Below are 6622 nucleotides of genomic sequence, written 5' to 3' on the forward strand. Positions count from 1 at the left end.
GTGTGGTAATAATTTCACAATACAGGTAAGTCAAATCATTATGCTGCACACCTTAAACTTATACAGTGCTGGATGTCAATTCTATCTCAATAAAACTAGAACAGATATAAATAAAGTTTGTTTCCTTTAAAAAATCTTACTGTAAGTTACCTCTGTGGGGGAGGGGAGAGCATACAGTGAGCTTCTGGAGTGTTAGTAATATTTTATTCGGGCTCTGAGTAGTGGTTATATGGGCATTCATTTTATTTTATTATTTTTTATGGGCGTTCATCTTATAATTATTTGTTAAACTGTAAATAAACACTGTATGAATATTCTCTATGTATGTTATATTTCACAATATGAAAAGTAAAAGAAATGAATAAATATCCTTAATCTAAAAATGAAACATAACAGAATGCTGTAAACATATACTTAACTTTCAAAGAGAGGTCTCTGCTTCTTACATACCAGGTTCTTTTATTTTTTATTTGAGAGAGAGAGGGAGGGGGGAGGGAGGGAGAGCACAGAGGGAGAGGGAGAAGCAGACACCCCACTGAGCAGAGAGCCTGACTGGGGCACGGGGCTCGATCCCGGGACCCTGAGATCAGGACCTGAGCCGAAGGCAGACGCTTAACTGACTGAGCCACCCAGGCGCCCCTATACCCAGGTTCTTTTATGATGATTGGTAGGACATAAGATACTGAGAAGCACTGCCCTGAAAGACTGGGTGGTGATGGATATTGTGCTTCCCTAGCCTTTCTCCTACTTTACTGATCAATCCTTCTTTTATCTTTCCATTTCCTCTGCCTCACCTCCCCCTTAAATGTCTGTGTTCTTCTAGGTCTTATCCTCAATCCTCTTCTGGCCTCATTATCCAAATTCTCATCAAATGACTGTATCAATTTCCATGGCTTCAACTAACAGCTATGAACTGACAAATTCCAACTCTCATAAATTTTAAACCCATATATCCAAGTATCTAGTATACATCTCTATTTTGATATCCCACAGGCTCTCAAACTCAACGTATACAAAAGTGATTTTTTAAAAAAGATTTTATTTATTTATTTGCCAGAGAGAGAGAGACACGCAGGCAGAGGGAGAAGCAAGCTTCCCGTGGAGCAATGAGCCCAATGCAAGGACCCTGGGATCATGACCTGAGCCGGAGGCAGATGCTTAACCGACTGAGCCACCCAGGCGTCCCTACAAAAGTGATTTTATCATCTTCCCCATCCCCTACAAATCTCAAATCTTGTCCTCCCAAATTCCTTGTTCAGTGAATGGTTCTCAAGTCTGAAGGAGAGAATTCACCCTTTCCATCTGTCTTGACTTGGTCCTGAATGTCTCTCAAATCTTCCTCCATCTTCTATACTTTGATAATAAAAATTTTTTAAATGCTTAAAAATGTTTTTAAAATAATTTTTTAAATCTGCTCCCATTTCCCTATCATCACTGCCATTGTGTAGATTTAAGCTCTGAAATTTTTTACTTGAATTAATCTAGTAGCTACTTAACTGGTCTTCATGCTTCCAGTTTTGTCTCCTCTACCAATGCAGCTTTCACATGGCCACAAGATTAAATTTTCTTTTTTTTTTAAAGATTTTATTTATTTATTTGACAGAGACACAGCAAGAGAGGGAATATAAGCAGGCAGTGGGAGAGGGAGAAGGAGGCCTCCCGCCGAGCAGTGAGCCCAATTCGGGGCTCGATCCCAGGACCCTGGGATCATGACCCGAGCTGAAGGCAGACGCCCAACAACAGAGCCACCCAGGGGCCCCAAGATTAAATTTTCTAAAGTGAAAACCTGACCATGACTACTCTGCTTAGTCCTTCAGTGGCTTCCCACAGCTTCAGAATGAAATCCAAATACCTTGGCACCTTGGCATAACACGACCTACAATACTCTTCCTGGTCTAGTCTCTGACTCTCCACAGACTCATTTCTTTTTTTTTTTTTTAAGATTTTATTTATTTATATGACAGAGAGAGACACAGCGAGAGAGGGAACACAAGCAGAGGGAGTGGGAAAGGGAGAAGCACGCTTCCCGCTGAGCGGGGAGCCCGATGCGGGGCTCGATCCCAGGACCCTAGAATCATGACCTGAGCTGAAGGCAGACGCTTAACAGACTGAGCCACCCAGGCTCCCCTATCCTAAGTGCTTTATATGGACTTGTTCATTTAATTCTCACAACAACCTTAAATGAGGTAGGTAGTAGTATACTAATATTTATGAAGTAGCCAGAGAATGAGGAGACAGTGAAAGACATTGAGTTCATGTTCATTAAATATTATGAATTTTGTTCTTGTGAATTTATATACCCATCAGCTTGGGAAAATACTTATTCAGGTTCTTTATGCCCAGTGCTATGCCAGGTACTTTGGGAGCTATCTGTAGTGTCAGATAACTTGTGTGCTCAAGGTTACAGTAATTGAAAAGAGCATCACTGAAGAGGTGGGACTAGGGTGGGTTATTTTTTTTTCTTTATTTTTTTAAATAAATTTACACTCAGACGGTATCCCTTCCCTCTAACTCCTCCAAAAGAGAAGAAGAACAATCATCAATGACAAAGGGCAGCTGCAAAGACAGCACCCAAAATCGGCTTCACGCTCAGGAAGGGATACTGCACCTCCTCCTTGTGGTTCTGGGTACTCTACATGTTCAGAGAAACTTCTCTAGTAATGAACTATAGAAATGATCCCTGAAAGTATAGTCTTCTAGGGTGGGTTATTAGGCAAGAGAGGGTTTAGAAACAGAAAGAGGTGATGGGAGGACCTTCTAAGAAGAGGAAACAGTATGAAGAAAGGTATGGAGACAGGAATGTGCCTGGTGTGATCCAGGAAGAGTGAGGAGGAAATTGGTGTAACAGTATTGGCAGTTACAAGTGTGAGAGTAACAGGAAATAAGGTAGTATTGTGTTGGTAAAAGGAGAGCAGACAATAGAAAACTCAAACTTAAGCTGAAGAGTTTTCGCCTGATGTAGCTAGAGAGCTGTTGAATTTCCTTGAGCAAGAGTGTGGCATGATGAAAAAAGATTTTTTCAATAGCTGTGTATGAGATATACTAGAAACAGTAAAGCGAGGCCAGCTAGAAATCTGTCATGGTGATCATGGTATGAAGCAATGAGATCCTGGACGGTAGTGGCCCCAATAACATTGAAGAAGAATGTGGAAATGAGATACATTATGATGGGATAAATGAGAGATCCGTTTTTGAACCCTGTATCCAAAGAGGAGGCCAAGACTTTTACCTAAAAGACTGGAAGAATTGTGGTACCACAGACAGGAATGGGATATTTGAGAAGGAGAACCAAGTCTTAGGATAAATAATCTATTCTAAATTATTAAAAATTCAAAATAGCTGTGGCTTGGTGTAAGATGGTGATTTCTCTGAATTTTTTTTTTTTAAGATTTTATTTATTTGCGAGAGAGACAATGAGAGACAGAGAGCATGAGAGGGAGGAGGGTCAGAGGGAGAAGCAGACTCCCTGCTGAGCAGGGAGCCCGATGTGGGACTTGATCCCGGGACTCCAGGATCATGACCTGAGCAGAAGACAGTCGCTTAACCAACTGAGCCACCCAGGCGCCCCTGTTTTCTCTGAATTTATTATCTTCCTAAGATACAACCAGGAACTAGAAAATATTACAACTCTATATATTTTTGTATAATGTCATTTATTTGTTCACTCAACACCTATTTACTTATAGCCTGGTGAGATTAGAGTGAGAGACTTTGGCACAGTAGGGATTCAGTTGCAGATGGGCTAGAAAGAAAGAAGTTCATCAAGGAGGACGTTGCATAAAGTACTGAGGAATTTTGACTTTATTTTGTAAATAATGGGGAGCCATCAAAAGGATTTTGAGCCAAAAGGGAAACATAATCAGATCTTTTCTTCAGCACTAGACTTTTAGTTTTTCATGGACAGTGACCATTATTGTTTATCTTTGAGCTAGTCAGTGGGGGTGACATATTGCCTTTTGTTTATTAAACATCTATTATGAGGGACACCTGGATGGCTCAGTCAGTTAAGCATCTGCCTTCAGTTCAGGTCATGATCCCAGAGTCCTGGGATCAAGTCCCAAGTCGGGCTCCTTGCTCAGCGGGGAGCCTGCTTCTCCCTCTGCCTGCTGCTCCCCCCGCTTGTGTGCGCACTCTCTCTCTCTCTGTCAAATAAATAAATAAAATCTTAAAAGAAAAATTAAAAAATAAAAAATAAATAAACATCTATTATGGGACAGGTACTGTGCTGAAGTTTTATAAGTTTTAGTGTAAGTAACAAAACCATGTGCTACTCTCAAACAACAAATAAAAATGCACCCAGAATCTATTTCTCTCCATTTCTACTGCTACCACCCTAGTCCCAGTTGATCAGTTCTATTTGGATTATTGTAGTAGCCTAGTCTCCCTGCTTCCACTTCTGCCCTTCTACAGTCTGTTTTCTCAGAGTAGATACACTAATCTCAAAAGGGTAAGGACTTAAGCTTCTGGTTATGGTGGAGTAAGAAGGACTGAATTTATCCTTTGGCCTTAACTGCAGAACTGTACAAAATCTATGAGACAACAGTTCAGAGAGAGGGAACCTAGCTAGAGCCTCGTAGTCTCTCTGAGTTTAGGGGATAAGAGTTGAGAATTCAAGAAACCTGAAGTGGCTAACATATGCAGGGCACAGTACCAAAAAAAAGAGACCTTCAAAGAAAGATTGAGAGAGATAGAGGGAGAGGGAGAGATTGAGAGAGAAAAAAAGAGAGCAAGAGAAAGAGAGAAAGAGAAAGAGGTAATATTGCCTCAGTAGTGGAGACCAATTAGCTCTAAACTAAAGGTTGCTCTGGTCCTGCCTAACAAAACTTAAGAGAAAGCTTGAAAGGATTAAGCTGTTTCTGAGTAACTTAAGCGTATCCTAGAAAATCTCAAAAGTATCTGAAGGAGCAATGAAGAAAAGAACCCAGCACCCAACAATATAAAATCCACAATGCCTTGCATCTAGTAACAAATGATCAGGTATACAAAGCAGAAAAATACGAGCAAAATCCATCAATAAATACAGACCCAGAAATAACACAGATGATAGAATTAGTAGATAAGGACATTAAAACAGTTATTATGAATATATTCTATTTGTTCAAAAATGTAGAGGAAATGTGATCATTTGATCATTTGATCATGTTGAGGAGGGACATGGAGGAGATAAAAGACTGAAATTAAACTTCTAGAAATGAGGGATGCCTGGGTGGCGCAGTCAGTTGAGTGTCAGCTCAGGTCATGATCCCAGGGTTCTGGGATTGAGCCCCACATCAGGCTCCCTGCTCAGTGGGGAGTCTGCTTCTCCCTCTGCCTCTGCCCCTCCCCCCACTGCTTGTGACTGCTCTCTCTCTCAAATAAATAAATAAAATATTTTAAAAAAAATAAACTTCTAGAAATGATAAATACAATGTCTTAGAAAAAATATGCTTGATCAAATTAGATACTACTGAAGAAAAGATTAGTGAACTTGAAGACACAGTGATAGAAATTATCCAAAATTAAACACACAGAGAAAAAATGACCAGACAACAAAAGAACAGAGCATCAGTGTGCTGTGGGACAACTTCCCAAAGTCTGAACTTGGGAGAGATAATAGAAGTAGAGATGTCCCAGTCTCAATTATAATAGGTGGTCTTTAAAGCCATAAGACTGGATGCTATCCCAAAGGGGGTAATAGAGGGAAAACAGAGGACCCATGACAGAACACTGGGGAATGGCTTTGTATAAGTAGGGATCCCTTTCTAGCAGTGTATATTAGAGAGTAGGCTCCAGAATCTCTGATTTCAAAATTTATTACTGACAACAGATTCTCAGCCTTCACAGCCAAATTCCTTAAAAAAAAAAAAAATTATGCCTTCATTACTACCACTCCTTGCATACTAGGTTGTGGAAATATAGAGAAGAAAAATGTGATGGTAGAGGGGCTATGTTCCAGAGGGAGTGGTGTATAGACAAGGACAGCAGTGTGCGTGAGCATAGTATTTGGAGAGAACTTCAAGTAGCATGTTGTTAATGTATAGGGAGTATGTAGGGCAGTAGCAAGAGATGAGGCTACAAAGATCAGCATGGGGGGAATCATGGAAGGTTTTTTTTTTTTAAGATTTTATTTATTTACTTGACAGAGAGAAAGAGAGCACAAGTAGGGAGAGCGGCAGGCAGAGGGAGAAGCAGGCTCCCCCCTGAGCAGAGAACCCGATGTGGGACTTGATTCCAGGGTCCTGGGATCATGACCTGAGCCGAAGGCAGCCGCTTAACTGACTGAGCCACCTAGGCTCCCCTCATGTCAGGGTTTTAAGCAGAGGAGTGAAATGATTACATGTGTACTGGTGGCAGTGTAGAAGATGGATTGTAAGGAAGCAAGCCAAGGCAGGGAGATCAGTTAGAAGATGCATTAGCTTCCTAGGGCTGCCATAAGAAATTACTGCATATTGGGTGGCTTAAAACAATAGAAATGTATTCCAGGGGTGATCGAGCCCGGCACTGGGCTCCCTGCTCAGTGGGGAGTCTGCTTCTCCCTCTCCCTCTGCCCCTCCCCCACTGCTCATGTTCTCTCTCTCTCTCTCTCTCCTTCTCTCAAATAAATAATCTTTTAAAAAAGCATGTAGTATAGTGCCTGCCACAC

The 6622-nt window shown here is 41.1% G+C and overlaps 1 non-coding gene across 1 annotated transcript; it reads right to left on the minus strand.

The window, feature by feature from the left end:
- Positions 1-2484: 2484 nt before the first annotated feature.
- LOC118026097 lies at positions 2485-2696 on the minus strand. Its single transcript, XR_004683464.1, has one exon. It is a non-coding gene; the product is annotated as a small nucleolar RNA U3 (small nucleolar RNA).
- Between the last annotated feature and the right edge of the window lie 3926 nt (positions 2697-6622).

Source organism: Mirounga leonina, unplaced genomic scaffold (assembly GCF_011800145.1).
Source record: "Mirounga leonina isolate KUSES-001 unplaced genomic scaffold, KU_Mleo_1.0 Mir_204, whole genome shotgun sequence".
NCBI classification, from domain to species: domain Eukaryota; kingdom Metazoa; phylum Chordata; class Mammalia; order Carnivora; family Phocidae; genus Mirounga; species Mirounga leonina.